The sequence below is a fragment of the Rhinoraja longicauda genome, chromosome 7 (assembly GCF_053455715.1).
Source record: "Rhinoraja longicauda isolate Sanriku21f chromosome 7, sRhiLon1.1, whole genome shotgun sequence".
Lineage (NCBI taxonomy): Eukaryota > Metazoa > Chordata > Chondrichthyes > Rajiformes > Arhynchobatidae > Rhinoraja > Rhinoraja longicauda.
In genome coordinates this window covers 71,228,171-71,247,931 of record NC_135959.1, presented here as the reverse complement: position 1 = coordinate 71,247,931, position 19,761 = coordinate 71,228,171, and positions in this window count along the sequence as shown.

Below are 19,761 nucleotides of genomic sequence, written 5' to 3'. Positions count from 1 at the left end.
TTTCAGCAAATTCCTATTTCCCGATTAGTTGCCGGACGAAATCCGTATATGTTCGCATGGACCACAACCGGAATATTGGGTGCTCTGCAGTTTCTTTGTTTCCATCATACATTCACTCGCGAGGCGATACAAGGTATTACTCGTACTTACCAGTTACTCCTGTTACCGCAATGATCATGTACAATATTTTCTCAACACGGAAGTAAATGTGCACCATTTTCAGCGTGCAATAACGTGTTCTGTTATATTGCAAGCAATCTCTCCGGATAAAATTAGGAGATCATCCTTAACCAAACCTTTATACCCTATCGACACCTCCACTGGGACAAGGAGATTTCAACACAGCTAATAATAGAGATTTATATTGTTTAAAAAATGATTACAACGGACGAGCTGTGACGAAATATATCCAGCTCTGACATCAAATCGTCAAAGCCGTAAGACGGGAAAGCCGGATGACAGAAACGGTTACCAGATGGGAACATCATTCAGGCAAAACAGGGACATTGTTTCGTTGCGTTGTACATTCTTTAGCTACTGTTCTTCACTTTGCTTCATTCAGCAAGTAATTCCAATTGCGGAGACCCGTCTCAGGCCATGTGGTTCCTTGCCTGAAGAAGGATATTATGTGACTTGCGTCCACCGAATCAGAATCAATGGACCATTTTAATCCGATGTATTCCATTCAAATGATAAAAAGTATTGAACTCAGCTAGCGACTGTGAATTACAACACCGACGTACACTCTCAGAATTCCGCACTTGGAAGTGACACAGACACAAAAAGGTGGAGTAACTCAGCGGGACAAGCAGCATCTCCAGAGAGAAGGAATGGGCGACGTTTCGGATCGAAACCTTTTTAAGCTATCCTCTCAACCCAACGCGATGATATGTAGTCTACCACCCTGCCTTCGTCAGACCGCGAAAAACCCCTATAGCCTCGCCCAGTCTGGCGCTTGTGTGTGTGTGTCTGCGCGTGTATATATTTATGTGTGTAAGTGTAGGTGTGTTTGTGTATGTGTGTGTGTGCGCGTCTGTGTGTGTGTATGCGCGTGTGCGTGCGATGTGTGCAGGTGGGGGGGGGGGGGGGGAGTGGAGGGGGGGAGGGGGGGCGGGTGGGGGGGGGGGGGTTGCTTGTCCAGAACGGTTTTCAGACGGAGCATGGAGATATTGAATGTTGTTAATGTTTATATAAACCCTAAATCGAAAACGTCTCGTTGTGGTGGAACAATATCGCGATCTTGAAATCCAACTGTCCAGCGCTGTGCGAAGGAGACACAGCTACAATGCCCTGCATAATGTTTGGGACATAGACCCATCATTTATATATATTTGCCACTGTACAGCGCAATGTGAGATTTGGAATAGAAAAAAAATAATATGTGGTTAAAGTGCACATTGTCAGATTTTGATTAAAGCCATTTTTATACATTTTGGTTTCACCATGTAAATATTTCATCAGTATTTATACATAGTCCCCCATTTCAGGGCACCATAATGTTTAGGACACACGTCTTCACAGGCGTGTGTATTTGCTGAGGTGTGTTTAATTGCCTCCTTCATGCAGGTATAAGAGAGCTCTCAGCACCTAGTCTTTCCTCCAGTCTTTCCATCACCTTTGGAAACATTTATTGCTGTTTATCAACATGAGGACCACAATTATGCCAATGAAAGTCAAAGAAGCCATTACGAGACTGAGAAACAAGAATAAAACTGTTAGAGACACCAGCCAAACCTTAGGCTTACCAAAATCAACTGTGTGGAACACCATTCAGAAGAAAGAGAGCACTGGTGAGCTCACTAATCGCAAGGGGACTGGCATGCCAAGGAAGACCTCCACAGCTCGTGACAGAAGAATTTTGTCTACAATAAAGAATAAAACCCAAACACCTGTCTGAAAGATCAGAAAAACTCTTCAGGTGTGGATTTGTAAATGACCACTGTCCCCAGAAGATTTCATGAACAGAAATACAGAGGCTACACTGCAAGATGCAAACCGCTGGTTAGCCGCAAAAATAGGATGGCCAGGTTACAGTTTGCCAAGAAGTACTTAGAAGAGCAAACACAGTTCTGGAAAAAACGGTCTTGTGGACAGATGAGACGAAGATTAACATATCAGAGTGATGGCAAGAGCAAAGTATGGAGGAGAGAAAGAACTGCCCAAGATCCAAAGAATACCACCTCATCTGTAAGACATGATGGTGGGGGTGTTCTGGCCCGGGCATGAGTGGCCGCTGAAGGCTACCGGCTCACTTATCTTCATTGATGATACAACTGCTGATGGTAGTAGCATAATTAATTCTGAAGTGTATGGACACATCCCATCTGCTCAAGTTCAAACAAATGCCACAAAACTCACTGGCCGGCAGTTCATTCTACAGCAAGACAATGATCCCAAACATACTGCTAAAGCAACAAAGGAGTTTTTCAAAGCTGAAAATGGTCAATTCTTGAGTGGCCAAGTCAATCATCTGATTTGAAACCAATTGAGCATGTTTTTTATATGCTGAAGGGAAAACTGAAGGGGACTAACCCCAGAAACAAGCATAAGCTAAAGATGGCTGCAATACAGGCCTGGCAGAGCATCACCAGAGAAGACACCCAGCAACTGGTGATGTCCATGAATCAAAAACTTCAAGCAGTCATTGGATGCACAGGATATGCAACAAAATACTAAACATGACTACTTTCATATACATGACATTGCTGTGTCCGAAACAGTAGGGTGCCCTGAAATGGGAGGGGGGGACTTTGTATAAACACTGCTGTAATTTCTACATCGTGAAACCAAGTGAAAAAGTATAAAAATGGCCTATATTAAAATCTGACAATGTCCACTTTAACCACATGTGATTTTTTTCTCTTACAAATCTCAAATTGTGGAGTGCAGAGGCAAATAAATAAATGATGGGTCTTTGTCCCAAACATAACTCAATAAAACGAAGCAATGACGTTGCGGGATATTTCACCGCGCGTTTTATCTGCTCTCTGAACTTGGACTGGGTCGCCGCGTAGATAAATGTATTGGTGCAGCAGCTGAAGTTAGATAAAAATCTTCCGACTTGTGCAAATGTGTATTCATCCTCACTCGGCTCATATATTGTTCCAACGATCTGATAATAGATAAAATTTAAAACATACGTCAGCCATAGGAAGATGAAGCTGCCGGAGAGAGTCAGTAGTAAAACCACAGACCTCCTCCTGTTCTCCATCTCAGGGTCACTGCCGTTCTCCCCCTTACTCTGACCCCTCAGCCCCTGCGGACCCGACTGGCCACTAAAATATGCCGGACTGTCAGAGCGTTGAGCAACATGATTACAGAGAAGGGGAGGAATGGAGTTAAAATCGTATCGATCCAATCATATACTACCCAACCGGTTTCACTGAAATAACTTGGTTTTGGATTACAGAACCAAGGTACGTTGTCGACAATCTTCTTCGGGCCGTAGGTAAAGTAGATGGGGATGTTTTTCAGGCAGAGCAGAACGCCGGTTGTTGTGAGAACCGTAGCCGCAGTTTTCCCGGTGCAATATTTTGTTTTCAGCTTCTGGCAAAAAATGGCGACAAACCGATCAAAGGTGAAAGTGACGGTGAACCAGACAGAAAGGTCTATAGCTGCATTTGTCAGCATACGGTTAATACTGCGTATCGGAGTCGTGTGCAGGTATCCCATGGGGAAATAATGATATTTAATCTGATCGAAAATAACTTCAAAAATAATAACCATTAAATCCGACGCAGCCATGGCCACCGGGTAGCGAGTGGTGCAGGTGGAGAGGCCACATTTGCCCAAGGATAGGATCACAATCGCCACTACGTTCACTGGCGAAAGAGAAGAGAACAGAGAATACAATTACTGACTGCATTTTTTGCAGGCGAGCAGTATAATCAAACGCGAGTCGCACCCTGGCCACTTCCCCATCAGGCAAAATGTTTCATAAGTGTTACAGTGACAACAGCAACAAATGAGTGTTTCAAAGCTAAAAATGGTCAATTCGGGTCGAGATCCTTCTTCAGACTGAGTTAGGTTTAAGATAGTTGTGAATAGGGACAGAGAGGGTCTACGTGTTCAAAGGCTCAACTAGGGGTGAGGCCAATTTGAGGGTAAGAGGGTCTCGCTCAAGTTGACTGGAGCAGGTGATTTGAGGTGAAAGGAAGTGGGGTGTTTTTTTAAAGTGTACTGAAGGTAGCTCAGGATGTGTTCCTCCCCGTTACACTTCTGTAACATTCCTTCAGAAAAGGAAAACCAGAGACATAGACGGCGATTCAGAGGGATATAGAACACATGAATGAAAGATATGCAAAAAAGTAACGACGATAAAGGACTCAGGCGATTGTTAGCTTTGTCCAACGTGAAAACGTGTTACAGACAATGAGATTAAACAAGTCGACTTTGAAGCTGGTGCGACTTGAGTGAGGGAGCGATGGAGATAGAATGGATGCAAGGGTTACTTGAAGTTAGAGAAATCAATATTCATACGAAATATGAGATGCTGTTCAATCTACGTTTGGCCTCACTCTGATGTCCGGCTGTGCTCAGGCGCTGCGATCCGAAAAATATTCCGAAATTTAGTTATTTAGTGAAATGTCGTGGTGGGAATTGTAGCCGAGGTCGTAGATGAGCCATGATCTCAGTGAAGAGCTGACTCAATGGAGTTGGTTCCCGCTCCTTATTGTTGGCAAACAGAGGAGGTGGGGGTGGGGGTGGGCGAGGAAGGCGCGAGGAGTCTGTCCACTTCTCTCCACGCATCTTGAGATTGCAATGGCGCCAACGGTCTCTGGTGAAACTATTCCAGACACTGTGTGATCCCAGAGCTCTATGAACACAGCATTGGAAGAGCGGTAAAGGGAGCTACAGAACGAAGACGAGTGCCGGGTGGATTCCGGCAGAAGAATGCGTTTGTTATTGGCCTGGTGGGAAGGAACTGCAGATACTGGTTTACACATCAAATAGAAACATAGAAACATAGAAAATAGGTGCAGGAGGAGGCCATTCGGCACTGCGAGCCAGCAACGCCATTTGTTGTGATCATGGCTGATCATTCACAATCAGTAACCCGTGCCTACCAAGTCTAGCAGTTAAACCATCAAGACGAAAGCGCCGTTTTGATGTTAAAAAAACCATCTTCCTTTCAAAAACCTACGTTGACATCATCCTTACCTATATTCTGGACGCCTGATTTATTTTTACTATTACAACAGTCATCAGCATGTCCCTTTGGCTCTTTCAGAAGATAACTGCAAATGCTGGTACAAATCGAAGGTATTTATTCACAAAATGCTGGAGTAATTCAGCCGGTCAGGCAGCATCTCGGGAGAGAAGGAATGGGTGACGTTTCGGGTCGAGACCCTTCTTCAGACCCTTTGGCTCTTAATCGCTCTGCACTTACATATTGTCCATGGTGCTCCTCTATGAACAAGGGAGTTACATCAGACACTTCCAAATTGCAACCATTCCATAATCTAGAAAACTGGAAGGATAAACCCATAGAGCTGGGCGGCACGGTAGCGCAGCGGTAGAGTTGCTGCTTTACAGCGAATGTAGCGCCGGAGACTCAGGTTCGATCCTGACTACGGGTGCTGCACTGTAAGGAGTTTGTACGTTCTCCCCGTGACCTGCGTGGGTTTTCTCCGAGATCTTCGGTTTCCTCCCACACTCCAAAGACGTACAGGTATGTAGGTTAATTGGCTGGGTAAATGTAAAAATAAAAAAATAAAAAAATTGTCCCTAGTTGGTGTAGGATAGTGTTAATGTATGGGGATCGCTGGGCGGCACGGACTTGGAGGGCCGAAAAGGCCTGTTTCCGGCTGTATATATATGATGATATGATGATATGATGAGCTCTTCGTGTAGGACAGAACTGGAGTTGCTGATATACATTGCAGATAGGAACAAAATGCTGGAGTAAATCAGCGGGGCAGGCAGCATCTCTGGATAGAAGGAACGGGTGGCGTTTCGGTTCGAGACCCTTCTTCAGACTGTCTGAGCTGACTATATCCAGGACTTCGTTCCACGGCACACTGGGATGCTCATCTGCAGGTCATTTATTTGCTCACTACTATTTGTGATATGTGTAATTCTCCTTTACGTTTCATGCAATTCCTGTTTCCCGATTAGTTGTCGGACGAAATCGGTGCATGTTCGCATGGACCACAACATAAATATTGGGTGATCTGCAGTTTCTTTGTTTCCATCATACATTCACTCGCGGGGCGACACAAGGTATTACTCGTACTTACCGGTTACACCTGTTACCGCAATGATCATGTACAATATCTTCTCAACGCGGAAGTAAATGTGCACCATTTTCAGCGTGGAATGACGTGTTCCGTTATATTGCAAGTAATCTCTCCGGATAAAATTAGGAGATCTTCCTTAACCAAACTTTTATACCTTATCGACACCTCTACTGGGACAGGGAGATTTCAACACAGCTAATAATAGAGATTTATATTGTTTAAAAAATGATTACAACAGACGAACATGGCGCCGGCTGTGACGAAATATATCCAGTTCTGACATCAAATCGTCAAAGCCGTAAGACGGGAAAGCCGGATGACAGAAACGGGTACCAGATGGGAACATCATTCAGGCAAAACAGGGATATTGTTTCCTTCCATTGTACATTCTTTAGCTACTGTTCTTCACGTTGCTTCATTCAGCAAGTAATTCCAATTGCGGGGACCCGTCTCAGGCCATGTGGTTTCTTGTCTGAAGAAGGATACTATGTATAAGAAAATAACTGCAGATGCTGGTAGAAATCGATTTATTCACAAAATGCTGGAGTAACTCAGCAGGTCAGGCAGCATCTCGGGAGAGAAGGACTGGGTGACGTTTCGGGTCGAGACCCTTCTTCAGACTGATGTCAGGGGGGCGGGACAAATGAAGGATATAGGTGGAGACAGGAAGTTAGAGGGAAATCTGGGAAGGAGGAGGGGAAGGGAAGGACAGAGGAACTATCTAAAGTTGGAGAAATCGATGTTCATACCACTGGGCTGCAAACTGCCCAGGCGAAATATGAGGTGCTGTTCCTCCAATTTCCGGTGGGGCTCACTATGGCACTGGAGGAGGCCCATGACAGAAAGGTCAGACTGGGAATGGGAGGGGGAGTTGAAGTGCTCGGCCACCGGGAGATGAGTTTGGTTAATGCGGATCGAGCGCAGGTGTTCAGCGAAGCGATCGCCGAGCCTGCGCTTGGTTTCGCCAAGGTAAATAAGTTGATATCTAGAGCAGCGGATGCAATAGATGAGGTTGCCAAAGGTGCAGGTGAACCCTTGTCTCACCTGGAAAGACTGTTTGGGTCCTTGGATGGAGTTGAGGGGGGAGGTAAAGGGACAGGTGTTGCATCTCGTGCGGTTGCAGGGGAAATTGCCCGGGCTTGGGGTGGTTTGGGTAGGAAGGGACGAGTGGACCAGGGAGTTACGGAGGGAACGGTCTCTGCGGAACGCAGAGAGGGGAGGGGATGGGAAGATATGGCCAGTGGTGGGGTCCCGTTGTAGGTGACGGAAATGTTGGTGGATGATTTGTTGGATACGCTGGCTGGTGGGGTGGAAGGTGAGAACGAGGGGGATTCTGTCCTTGTTGCGAGTGGGGGGAGGGGGAGCAAGAGCGGAGCTGCGGGATGCAGAAGAGACCCTAGTGAGAGCCTCATCTATAATGGAGGAGGGGAAGCCCCGTTTTCTGATATTATGTGACTTGCGTCCACGGAATCAGAATCAATAGATCATTTTAATCTGATGTATTCCATTCAAATGATAAAAAGTATTGAACTCAGTTAGCGACGGTGAATTACAACACCGACCTACACTCTCAGAATTCCACACTTGGATGTGACACAGGCGCAAAAGGTGGAGTAACTCAACGGGACAAGCAACATCTCTAGAGAGAAGGAATGGGCGACGTTTCAGGTCGAAACCTTTTTCAGACTAGTCAGGGAAAAGGGAATCCAGAGATATAGATAGTGACGTAGAGAGATATAGAAGAAATGAATGAAAGATATGCAAAAAAGTGACGATGATAAAGGAAGCAGGCCATTGTTAGCTGTCTGCTCTTTGAGAATATGAACCTGGTGCGACTGGGGTGGGGGTGGGATGGAGAGAGAGAGAGAGTGCAGGGGTTACTTGAAGTTAGAGAAACCACATCTCATACCACTGGGTTGTCAGCTGCCCAAGCGAAATATGGGATGCTGTTCCTCTGTTATTCTGATATCTCATTCCTGTGAAACGATTCTGACCATCTACCCTCTCGATGCGTCTCACGTCTGTTTACATTTATATCCGGTCTTCCCTCAACCATCGACGTTCCAGAGAAAACAGTCCGAGTTTGTCCACCTACACCTTATAGTCAACACCTTCCAGTCCAGCTATGATTCTGGCAGATTTCTGCACTCACTCCAAATCCTTTCTGTAATGGGGCGACCAGAATTGAATTCAATACGACAAATTCTGCCGAACTAAATTCATAGAAACCTGTAGTATAGTTACTCAGAATGGTGCAATAATCCAACGGACCAGGCAGCATCACAAAGCTCAGTAGGCCATAGGAAAACACGGGCAAAAAGGGCTTTCGACAGGCAGATGTTTGGACAAAGGCCGACCTCCCTGGGAATAAAGCTCTATTTCCCCCCTCCACCTCCCTGCAAACAAAACGGAACGCCTTGTGAAAGTGGTAACGCCAGTAGCTACAATTGTAAAAAATGGTCGGGCATTGAGTAAACGAGCCGTGAAATCCTATCATAAGACCGGATTTGCAGTATGCTGTGCGGTTCTGGATGCCCTCTCCTGCATCGCAGAAAGGGCAAGGATGCTTTGGAGATGGTGTAAAAGAGATTCAACAGAATACTGCCTGTTTTAGAGGGCAATAGCTGTAAGGACAAAATGGGCACACTTGAGTGTCGGAGGTTGAGTGGAGATCTGACGGAAGCGGACAACATCGTGAGAGGCGTAGGCGAGGCAGACAATCAGAATATTGTTCCCCAAGGTGGAAATGGTTGAAGACTAGAGGACACAGCTTTAGGCTCAGACAGGGGTAAATGTAAACGCCATGTATGGGACAAGGTATTTACAAAGGGGTGGTCGGTGCTTAGAACCGAAGGGGTGGGAGAGTGAGTAATGGAGTAGACACGATAGCGGTGCTTAAGAGGCATCTCGATATGCACATGGATATGGAGGGAATTGTGGTTTGGGATGGAGTGCAGGAAAATGAGATTAGTTTAAGTTGGCAGCATGTTCGGTATTGTGGGTCGAGAGGCCTGTTCCAGTTTGACTTTCTGTTTGTCTTTCTATATGTGACACGCACCTGGGCGAGTTAGTTGGAGGAGAGAACAGATTTGGGATCCACAATTTCTACCAACTATGTCACTAAAACAACATTAAGTTGGGCAGTGTCAAATTGTATCAAGGTTATTGAGTAAGGGCCGCAAAATAGATGGCAAGAACCTCGATGAAGATCGTTACGTCTTCTCTAGCCAAATGTGAGAGAGATATCGGACGACTTGTGAGTAACTATTGTTGTTCAATTGTAAACGTGGGGGGAATCTAAGGAATTATACGTCCGTGAGCCTTATGGCAGTGGTCCCATGCTGGGAGCATGTGAAGGCTTTGGTCAGGGGCCGAGGGTGTATTGTATTAGAGGGTATTAGCTAAAAAGGGGTTCGTCGGTCTTGGATTCTGTTTTCTTTGGAATGCAGGCGGTTGAGGGAAGTCCTGATAGAGGCGTGTAAAGTTATGAGACATATAGACAGGGTAGACAGTCATACCTTTTTCCGACGATGGAAATATCAATTATGTGAGTGCATAGTTTTAACACGAGGGGTAAATTGTAACGAAGATGTGCAGGGTAGGTTGTGTTTACACAGTGGATGGTGAGTGTCTGAAAAACACTGCCGCGAGTGTTGCTCGGGGAGATATGATAATAGCCGTGAGGAGCCATTTGTACATGCAGATGGAAATGCATCGAATAGAGGGACATGGATTGCGTGCAGGCAGATAGGAGTTTGTCTTTGCTTCGTGTACGGTGCAGACATTGTGGGCCGGAAAGCCTGCTCCTGTGCTGTTATAATAATGGGAAGTTCAGTCAACACTGCGCTCCCTCAGCACTGCTCCACAAGGGTGGCGCTCCCTCACCACTGGCTAACTTGTTTAACTAGACCAAGTGGACCAGTTGGGTCCAAACCTGTATTGGTGCGGCACCCCCTCCTCCACTTCACCCCTCCCCCTCACCGCTTCCTCCATCCCTCCTCCTCCCTCCCCTCCCCTCCCCCATCCCCCCCGACCCCCCCCCCCCACATCCCCTCCCCCAAGTCTGAAGAAGGGTCTCGAACCGAAACGTCACCCTTTCCTTCTCTCCAGAGATGCTACCTGACCCGCTGAGTTACTCCGGCATTTTGTGATACCTTCGGTTCAATAAACAGTGGTTTGATCAAGTGAAATAAAACCACTGCCCTTCGCACAGAGCAGCGCTCCCTGAGAACGAACCCCCCTCCCCCCCTCCCCCCCTCGCCCTCCCCCCCCCCCCCCCCCCACTTTTGGCGGGCTGGGAGATCTGTGTATATGGAGTGTGTGAGGTTGCAGTCCAATACCTGCAGGGGCTGTTCCTTGCCTTCTGACTCTAACTTCACACCCACCACCCTCATCTTTGGACAATCCCTGTGCGTAGGGGAGCGGGTAGGGCCGAAGATGTTCTGGTTGGGTTGCTCCTGGGCCTGGCCTAGTTGGCCATCCACGAGGCACGGCGCCAGGCGGAAGAGGGCTCTGTCCGAGCCGGCTGCCTGCCGTCTTTTCCGGGGTTACGTCTGCGCCCGGGTGGGACTAGGGGGGCCATCCGCTGTCCACGGGCGTTCTGTGGGACTTCCGGGTCCTTTGGGCACCGCGGGGGTGGAATGTTTCCTCAAGAAGGATGGGGAAATTGTGATTTAATAGTGGTATGCTCTCTGAAATAGTTGTGCGCTCTCTGAACTCTCCCGTGCCAACACTGCGGCGCTCTCTCTCTCACCAATGCCTGCACTCAGAGTGGCACGCCGTCACCACTGCCCCTCGCACATTTCAATGCTTCCTCCAAACTCTCCGTCCCACAGAAATGTGTTTCTTCTTTATAAGATTCACAGAGTTGAACAGCACAGAAATAAGCTCTTCGCCAATCTCCATGGTATTCGAAACTGCATGCGTTTGGCCAATATCTTTCTAAACATTTCTCATCTACATACCTATCCAAATCTTTAATATCTTGTAAATGCACCGCCTTCACAGCATTCATTTTGAGTTCGTTCCATGCACCACCAACCTTTGTGTGAAACCTCCGGTCCCCTGTAAATCATTTCTTTCTCAACTTAATCTTGTGCCCTCTCGTTTTAATCTTTCCTTTGCTGGCGGAGAGACTCTTGACCCGAAACATCACCCATTCCTTCTCTCCTGAGATGCTGCCTGACCCGCTGAGTTACTCTAGCATTTTGTGAAATAAATACCTTCGATTTGTACCAGCATCTGCAGTTATTTCCTTACAACCACTTTATTTACACTTCCCGTAATTTTATAAACCTCTGTAAGGTCATCCCTCAGTCTCCTTCGATCCCACGAATATTTGGCCCAGCCTATCCAGCCTCATTCTTGTACCTCTTGTCCACCAGTGCAAGTATCATGCATTTCAAAGATTTCTGCGCCCCTTTTGGTTTAAGCACATCATTCCTGAAGTAGATTGATCAGAAGTGCACAGAACACTTCGCCTGCCATCTAAACAACGTTTTGTAAAACCGCAAGATGACATCCCAGTCCTGTACTCAATGCCTTGACCAATGGAGGCAAGCATGGCGTAGGCCTTCTTCACTAATCCATTTACCCGTGTCACCACCTTCCAGACATATGTACACGGAAGGAAGCAGAGGGTCATGGTGGAAGGTTGCTTCTCGGACTGGAGGTCTGTGACTAGTTGTGTGCCTCAGGGTTCGGTGTTGGGCCCATTACTGTTTGTCATCTATATCAATGATTTGGGTGAGAACGCACGTGGGGATGCTTATCAAGTTTGAAGATGACACGAAAGTGGGTGGTCTTGCAGATAGTGAAGATGGTTGTCAAAATTACAGGTGGATTTTGATCACTTGTGTAATTAGGCTGAGGAATGGCTGATGGAATTTAATACAGACAAAATGTGAGATGTTGTCTTTTGGGAAGACTAATATGGGCATCACCTACATAATGGATGGTAATGCTCTTGTGAGTTTTGTAGCGCTGAGGGATCTAAGAGTGCCGGTATACAGTTCGTTGAAAGTGGTACCTCGGTAGATTGGGTGGTCAAAATGTTTTTGGCATATTGGCCTTTATCAGTCAGAGTATTGAGTAAAGAGTTGGAAGGTCGTGTTGCAGTTGTATAAGACGGTGGTGAGGCCATGTTCAGAATATTGTGTTCAGTTCGGGGCACCATGTTGTCGGAAAGAAGTTGTCAAGCTCGAATTGGAACAGAGAAGATTTACAAGGATGTTGCCAGAACACAAGGGTTTGAGCTTCAGGGAGAGGTTGAATAGGATGGGACTTTATTCCTGTGAGCGCAGGAAGATGAGGGGTGCAGGTAGATGCACAGAGTCTCTTGTAGGGGAATCAAGAAACCAGGTAATAGGTTTAAGGCGATGGGGAAACATTCAATCTGAAACTATGGAGTACCTTTTACACATAGAATGTGGAGAGTGTATGGGATGAGCTGCTGGAGAAGGTATTTGGAACAGGTGGTATCGCATTGTTTAAGAAGCTTTTAAGAATCTATCTTGCATCTACATCGTCATATTAAACAACAATCCCTCGGACCTTGTTATTCACAGTGCATGCCCTGGCCCTGTTTAACTTCTCAAAATGCATCACTTCACACGTGTCCCAGTTAAATTGCAATAGCAAACCCTTGCTCCCTTTCTCATAGGATCTGCATCCTTTTGAAACCTTAGCTAATCATCTTGACTTTACACTGAAGCAAACCTTCTGGTGCTATCTGCAAAACTATTAATAATGTCATCTATAATCTTTTTCAAATCATTCACCTACATGTCATCATTGAAGAAATCAACACGTATTCCTGTGACAAATCGTTGGTTATAAGTCTCCAAAATTAAAAGGCAACCCTCCACTACCACCTTCTGCCTCCTCCCAACCAGCCAGTTTTTTATTCATATTGTCATTTCACGTTAGATCCTATGCGATCTAAATTTCTGGACGCGAATGCCACGCGGGAACTTGGCCGCTGTAGGGCGGCACAGTGGCGCAGCGGGGAGAGCTGCCGCCTGGTGGCGCCACCGACTCAGCTTCGATTCTGACCTCGAGTATTGTCTGAGAGTTTGTACTCTCTTCCTGTGACCGTGCCGGTCTCCTCCGGGGTCTCCGGTTTCCGTCAGGGGTCGGATTCCCCCTTCCACTTCCCAAACACTGGTGGTTTTGTAGGTTGTTTGTCCTCTGCAAGTTGCCGGTTGTGTAGCGAGTGGAATCAACAGTGGCATGGACCGCACTACTGTGAACGGCTGGTATGGACTTTGTGGGCCGGAGGGCCTGTTACAATGGTGCACCTCTCAACTAAACTAAGCTAGCCTCTCAACCCAACGCGATGATATGTAGTCTACCACCCTGCCTTCGTCAGACCGCGTAAACCCCCAATAGCCTCGCCCAGTTTGGCGCTTGTGTGTGTGTGTGTGTTTACGCGTGTATATATTTATGTGTGTAAGTGTAGGTGTGTGTGTGTGTGCGCCTGTGTGTGCGCGTGTGTGTGCCGTGTGTGCTGGTGGGGGTGGGTGCTTGTCCAGAGCGGGTTTCACACGGAGCATGGAGATATTGAATGTTGTCACTGTTTTGTTAATGCTTATGTAAAACCTAAATCGAAAACTCCTCGTTGTGGTGGAACAATATCGCGATCTTCAAATCCAACTGTCTAGCGCTGTGCGAAGGAAACACAGCTACAATGCCCTGCATAATGTTTGGGACATAGACCCATCATTTATACATATATTTGCCACTGTACTCCGCAATGTGAGATTTGGAATAGAAAAAAAATAACATGTCGTTAAAGTGCACATTGTCAGATTTTGATACAAGCCATTTTTATATATTTTGGTTTCACCATGCAGAAATTCCATCAGTATTTATACCTAGTCCCCCATTTCAGGGCACCATAATGTTTGGGACACACGGCTTCACAGGCGTTTGTATTTGCTCAGGTGTGTTTAATTGCCTCCTTAATGCAGGTATAAGATACTTTCATCACCTAGTCTTTCCTCCAGTCTTTCCATCAACTTTGGAAACCTTTCTTGCTATTTATCAACATGAGGACCAAAGTTATGCCAATGAAAGTCAAAGAAGCCATTACGAGACTGAGAAACAAGAATAAAACTGTTGGAGACATCAGCCAAACCTTAGGCTTATGAAAAACAACTGTTTGGAACATCATTCAGAAGAAAGAGAGCACTGGTGAGCTTACTAATCGCAAAGGGACTGGCAGGCCAAGGAAGATCACAGCTGATGACAGAAGAATTTTATCTACAATAAAGAATAAAACCAAAACACCTGTCTGACAGATCAGAAAAACTCTTCAGGTGTGGATTTGTAAATGACCACTGTCCCCAGAAGATTTCATGAACAGAAATACAGAGGCTACACTGCATGATGCAAAGCACTGGTTAGCCACAAAAATAGGATGGCCAGGTTACAGTTTGCCAAGAAGTACTTAGAAGAGCAAACACAGTTCTGGAAAAAAAGGTATTGTGGACAATTGAGCCGAAGATTAACATATCAGAGTGATGACAAGAGCAAAGTATGGAGGAGAGAAGGAACTGCCCAAGATCCAAAGCATACCACCTCTTCTGTAAGACATGATGGTGAGGGTGTTATGCCCAGGGCACGTATGGCTGCTGAAGGTACTGGCTTACTTATCTTCATTGATGATACAACTGCTGATGGTAGTAGCATAATGAATCCTGAAGTGTATAGACACATCCTATCTGCTCAAGTTCAAACAAATGCCACAAAACTCATTGGCCGGCGGTTCATTCTACATCAAGACAATGATCCCAAACATACTGCTAAAGCAATAAAGGAGGTTTTCAAAGCTGCAAATGGTCAATTCTTGAGTGGCCAAGTCAATCACCTGATTTGAACCCAATTGAGCATGCCTTTTATATGCTGAAGAGAAAACTGAAGGGGACTAACCACAGAAACAAGCATAAGCTAAAGATGGCTGCAATACATGCTTGACAGAGCATTATCAAAGACACGCAGCAACTGGTGATGTCCATGAATCCAGACTTCAAGCAGTCATTGGATGCACAGGATATGCAACAAAATACTAAACATGACTCCTTTCATATAAATGACATTGCTGTGTCCCAAACATTATGGTGCCCTGAAGTGGGGGGACTTTGTATAAACACTGCTGTAATTTCTACATCGTGAAACCATGTGAAAATGTATAAAAATGCCCTTTATTAAAATCTGACAATGTCCACTTTAACCACATGTGATTTGTTTCTCTTATAAATCTCAAATTGTGGAGTGCAGAGGCAAATAAATAAATGATGGGTCTTTGTCCCAAACATTATGGAGGGCACTGTAACTTAATAAAACGAAGCAATGTCTTTGCGGGATATTTCACCGCGCGTTTTATCTGCTCTCTGAACTTGGACTGGATCGCCCCGTAGATAAATGTATTGGTGCAGCAGCTGACGTTACTCAACAATCGTCCGACTTGTGCAAAGGTGTATTCAGCCTCACTCGGCTCATATATTGTACCAACGATCTGATAATAAATAAAATTCAAAACATACGTCAGCCACAGGAAGATGAAGCTGCCGGAGAGAGTCAGTAGTAAAACCACAGACCTCCTCCTATTCTCCATCTCAGGGTCACTGCCGTTCTCCCACTTGCTCTGACCCCTCAGCCCCCTGCGGACCCGAGCGGACACTAAAATATGCCGGACTGTCAGAGCGTTGAGCAGCAGGATTACAGAGAAGGGGAGGAATGGGGTTAAAATCGTATCGATCCAATCATATACAACCCAACCGGTTTCACTGAAATAACTTGGTTTTGGATTACAGAACCAAGGTATGTTGTCGACAATCTTCTTCGGGCCGTAGGTAAAGTAGATGGGGATGTTTTTCAGGCAGAGCAGAATGCCGGTTGTTGCGAGAACCGTAGCCGCAGTTTTCCCGGTGCAATATTTTGTTTTTCAGCTTCTGGCAACAAATGGCGACAAAGCGATCAAAGGTGAAAGTGACGGTGAACCAGACAGAAAGGTCTATAGCTACATATGTGAGCATACGGCTAATACTGCATATCGGAGTCGTGTGCAGGTATCCCATGGGGAAATAATGATATTTAATCTGATAGAAAATAACTTCAAAAATAATAACCAGTAGATCCGACGCAGCCATGGCCACCAGGTAGCGAGTGGTGCAGGTGGAGAGGCCACATTTGCCCAGGGATAGGATCACAATCGCCACTAAGTTCACTGGAGAAAGAGAAGAGAACAGAGAATACAATTACTGAATGCATTTTTTTGCAGGCGAGCAGTATAATCAAAGGCGAGTCACACCCTGGCCACTTCCCCATCTGGCAAACTGTTACAGAAGTGTGAAAACATGCACCTCCAGAATCAGGGACAGTTTTCTTTGCCAGCTGTTATCGGACAACTGAATCATCCTACCATAACCAGAGAGCAGTGCTGAACTACTATCTCTGGTGACTCTCTGACTATCATTGATCGGACTTTGCTGGCTTTACCTTGCACTAAACGTTATTCCCTTATCATGTACCTATACACTGTAAATGGCTCGATTGTAAACATGCATTGTCTTTCTGCTGACTGGATAGCGCGCAACAAAAGATTTTCACTGTACCTCGGTGTGTGTGAGAATAAACTAAACTGACCTGAGGTTTATACACGGTGGAGGTTTTTCCACCAGTACTCAGTGGGAGAATAGTCAGGTCAGTGTTTGCGCATCTTAAAGATTGGTCAAGGTAGTCACACAGAGAGTGGTGAGTCTGTGGAATTCTCTGCCATAGAAGGTAGTTGAGGCCAGTTAATTGGCTATATTTAAGAGGGAGTTAGATGTGGCCCTTGCGGCTAAAGGGATCAGAGGGTATGGAGAGAAGGCATGTACAGGTTACTGAGCTGGATGATCAGCCAGGATCATATTGAATGGCGGTGCAGGCTCGAAGGGCCGAATGGCCTACTCCTGCAGCTATTTTCTATGTTTCTATGTTTCTATGTTACTTCACCGATCCAGAATTCTCGGATCTATTTAAGTCGACGTGTGCACCATTCTGAACAAACGTGAAGACATTTCTGAGATCAAATGGATTACGTATGTGTAGGAAGGAACTGCAGATAGGCACAAAAAACTGGAGTAACTCAGCGGGTCAGACGCCATCTCTGGAGAAAGGGAGTGGGTGACGTTTCGGGTCGAGACCCTGCCTCAGACTGAAAGTCAGGGAAGAGGGAAACGGGAAACGTAGAGGGTGATACAGAAGGATATAGAACAGATATGCAAAAAAAGTAACGATGACAAAGGAACCGGGCCATTGTTAGCTGTGTGCAAGGTGAAAACGTGTTACAGACAATGAGACTCAACAAGTCGACTTTGAAGCCAGTGCGACTTGGATTACGGAGCGATGAAGATGGAAGGGATGCAAGGGTTACTTGAAGTTAGGTAAATCCATATTCATGCCACTGGGTTGTAAGCTGTCCAAGTGAAATATGTGGCGCTGTTCCTCCCATTTGCGTTTGGCCTCACAACTGAGTACAGTTGTGCTCAGCGCTGCGATCCGAAAAATATTCCGAAATGTAGTGATGTAGTGAAATGTAGTGGTGGGAATTGGAGCCGAGGTCGTAGATGAGCCATGCTCTCAGTGAAGAGCAGACTTCAATGGAGTTGGTTACCGCTCCTTATTGTTGACAAACAGAGGGGAAGGGGGGGGGGGTGGTGGGCGAGGAAGGAGCGAGGAGCCTGTCCACTTCTCTACACGCATCTTGAGATTGCAATGGCGCCAACTGCTCTGGTGAAACTATCTCAGACACGGTGTGATCCCAGAGTTCTATGAACACAGCATTGGAAGAGAGATAAAGGGAGCGACAGAACGACGACGAGTGCCGGGTTGATTTCGCCAGAAGAAGAATGCGTTTGTTACTGGCCTGGTAGGAAGGAACTGCAGATACTGGTAGACACGGAACAAAGACAAAAAATGCTGGAGCAACTCAGCGAGACTGGCATCATCTCTGGATAGAAGGCATGGGTGACCTTTCGGGTCGAGACCCTTCTTCGGAGTCTGAGAGTTCACCCATCCCTTCTATCCAGAGATGCTGCCTGTCTATCTTTGGTCAACACCATGAGTTGTCTGCATTAAACGGACCAAGGTCAGGTGATCCTTTTCAGTCACCGGCTCACACTAAGCATGTCATTGGAATGGCTGATATTTACAATAATACACGGACACTGTATTGCGTGGACCATCGCTCATTGCAGTCTCATTCTGCCAGTCTCTCACAGTGATGTATGACTTCAGAGCACTCTCTGTGATCAGGGGACCTCTCCTTTGTAACCCTCCGATAATTCCGCCTGCCAAGGGCAAGGATAAAGCAGGAAGGGAGTTATCGATATTCTCAACACTCTCACGTGTTGTAAACTGAGGTTTGTTTTAGATTGTTTACACGGAGGGAAATGGCAGCCACGACTGAGGATATTTAACTGGACAAATTGTGATAGACACAAAATGCTGGAGTAAATCAGCAGGTCAGGCAGCATCTCGGGAGAGAAGGAATGTGTGACGTTTCGGGTCGAGACCCTTAATGGTGCGGCAGCTGGTACAAAAGGAAACTCGGAGTGTCTCAAAACAGTTTAAAATGTAAGGGGAAATAATTCTTGCACTCCCATCCGACATGCTCCATCTTTCAATGCGACCACGGTCCGCACCCTCTCACCAATTCACGTTCACGCTCAGGCAAGAATTACTCCGTCAGTTCTTGCTTTGAAATCACACTGCCTCGTCCTTAAACGTAAACAGCGACCAAGTACCCCCCCCCCCCCCCCCGCCGTCTCATCTGCTAGAGAATGCCACCGGTTCTCCTGAATTGAAGGAAGGAATATCACCCGATCTAAGTCCTAAACGCATTTTCCTTAATCCTGACGCTCGGTCTCCTGTTTCCAAGTCAGTCCCGCCCACCCTTGCATCCAGTTTAGCGACAGAATCATCACAGATACACACAAGCCCACGCCCATCGGCGTTTAGAAGGAAACATATTTTTTAAATACAACGCCCTCTGTGGTTGCTCATGGGGCAGAGCTGCCATCGCCAGATGAAGTCTATTAAATCCTTGGCGCACTCGACCCATGATTATACATCCTTTCTGAGAAACAAGGACGAAGACCTTCTCTGCCACAGAAGGTAGTTGAGGCCAGTTCATTGGCAATATTTAAGAGGGAGTTAGATGTGGCCCTTTTTGCTAAAGGAATCAGGGGGTATGGAGAGAAGGCAGGTACAGGCTACTGAGCTGGATGATCAGCCATGATCATATTGAATGGCGGCGCAGGCTCGAAGGGCAGAATGGCCTACTCCTGCACCTATTTTCTATGTTTCTATGTTTCTATGAATTACAGATATTATTCCAAGCACATCCTCCCCATAGACCAACGCCATTTCAGTCAGACTTCTTTGTTCCTCGACTGAAAACTGTTCCCATGGGTGACAACGTGCTTTCTGCGGTTTGAACTGTTTGCTGAACAACCAGGTATTCTTTCGGTGACTG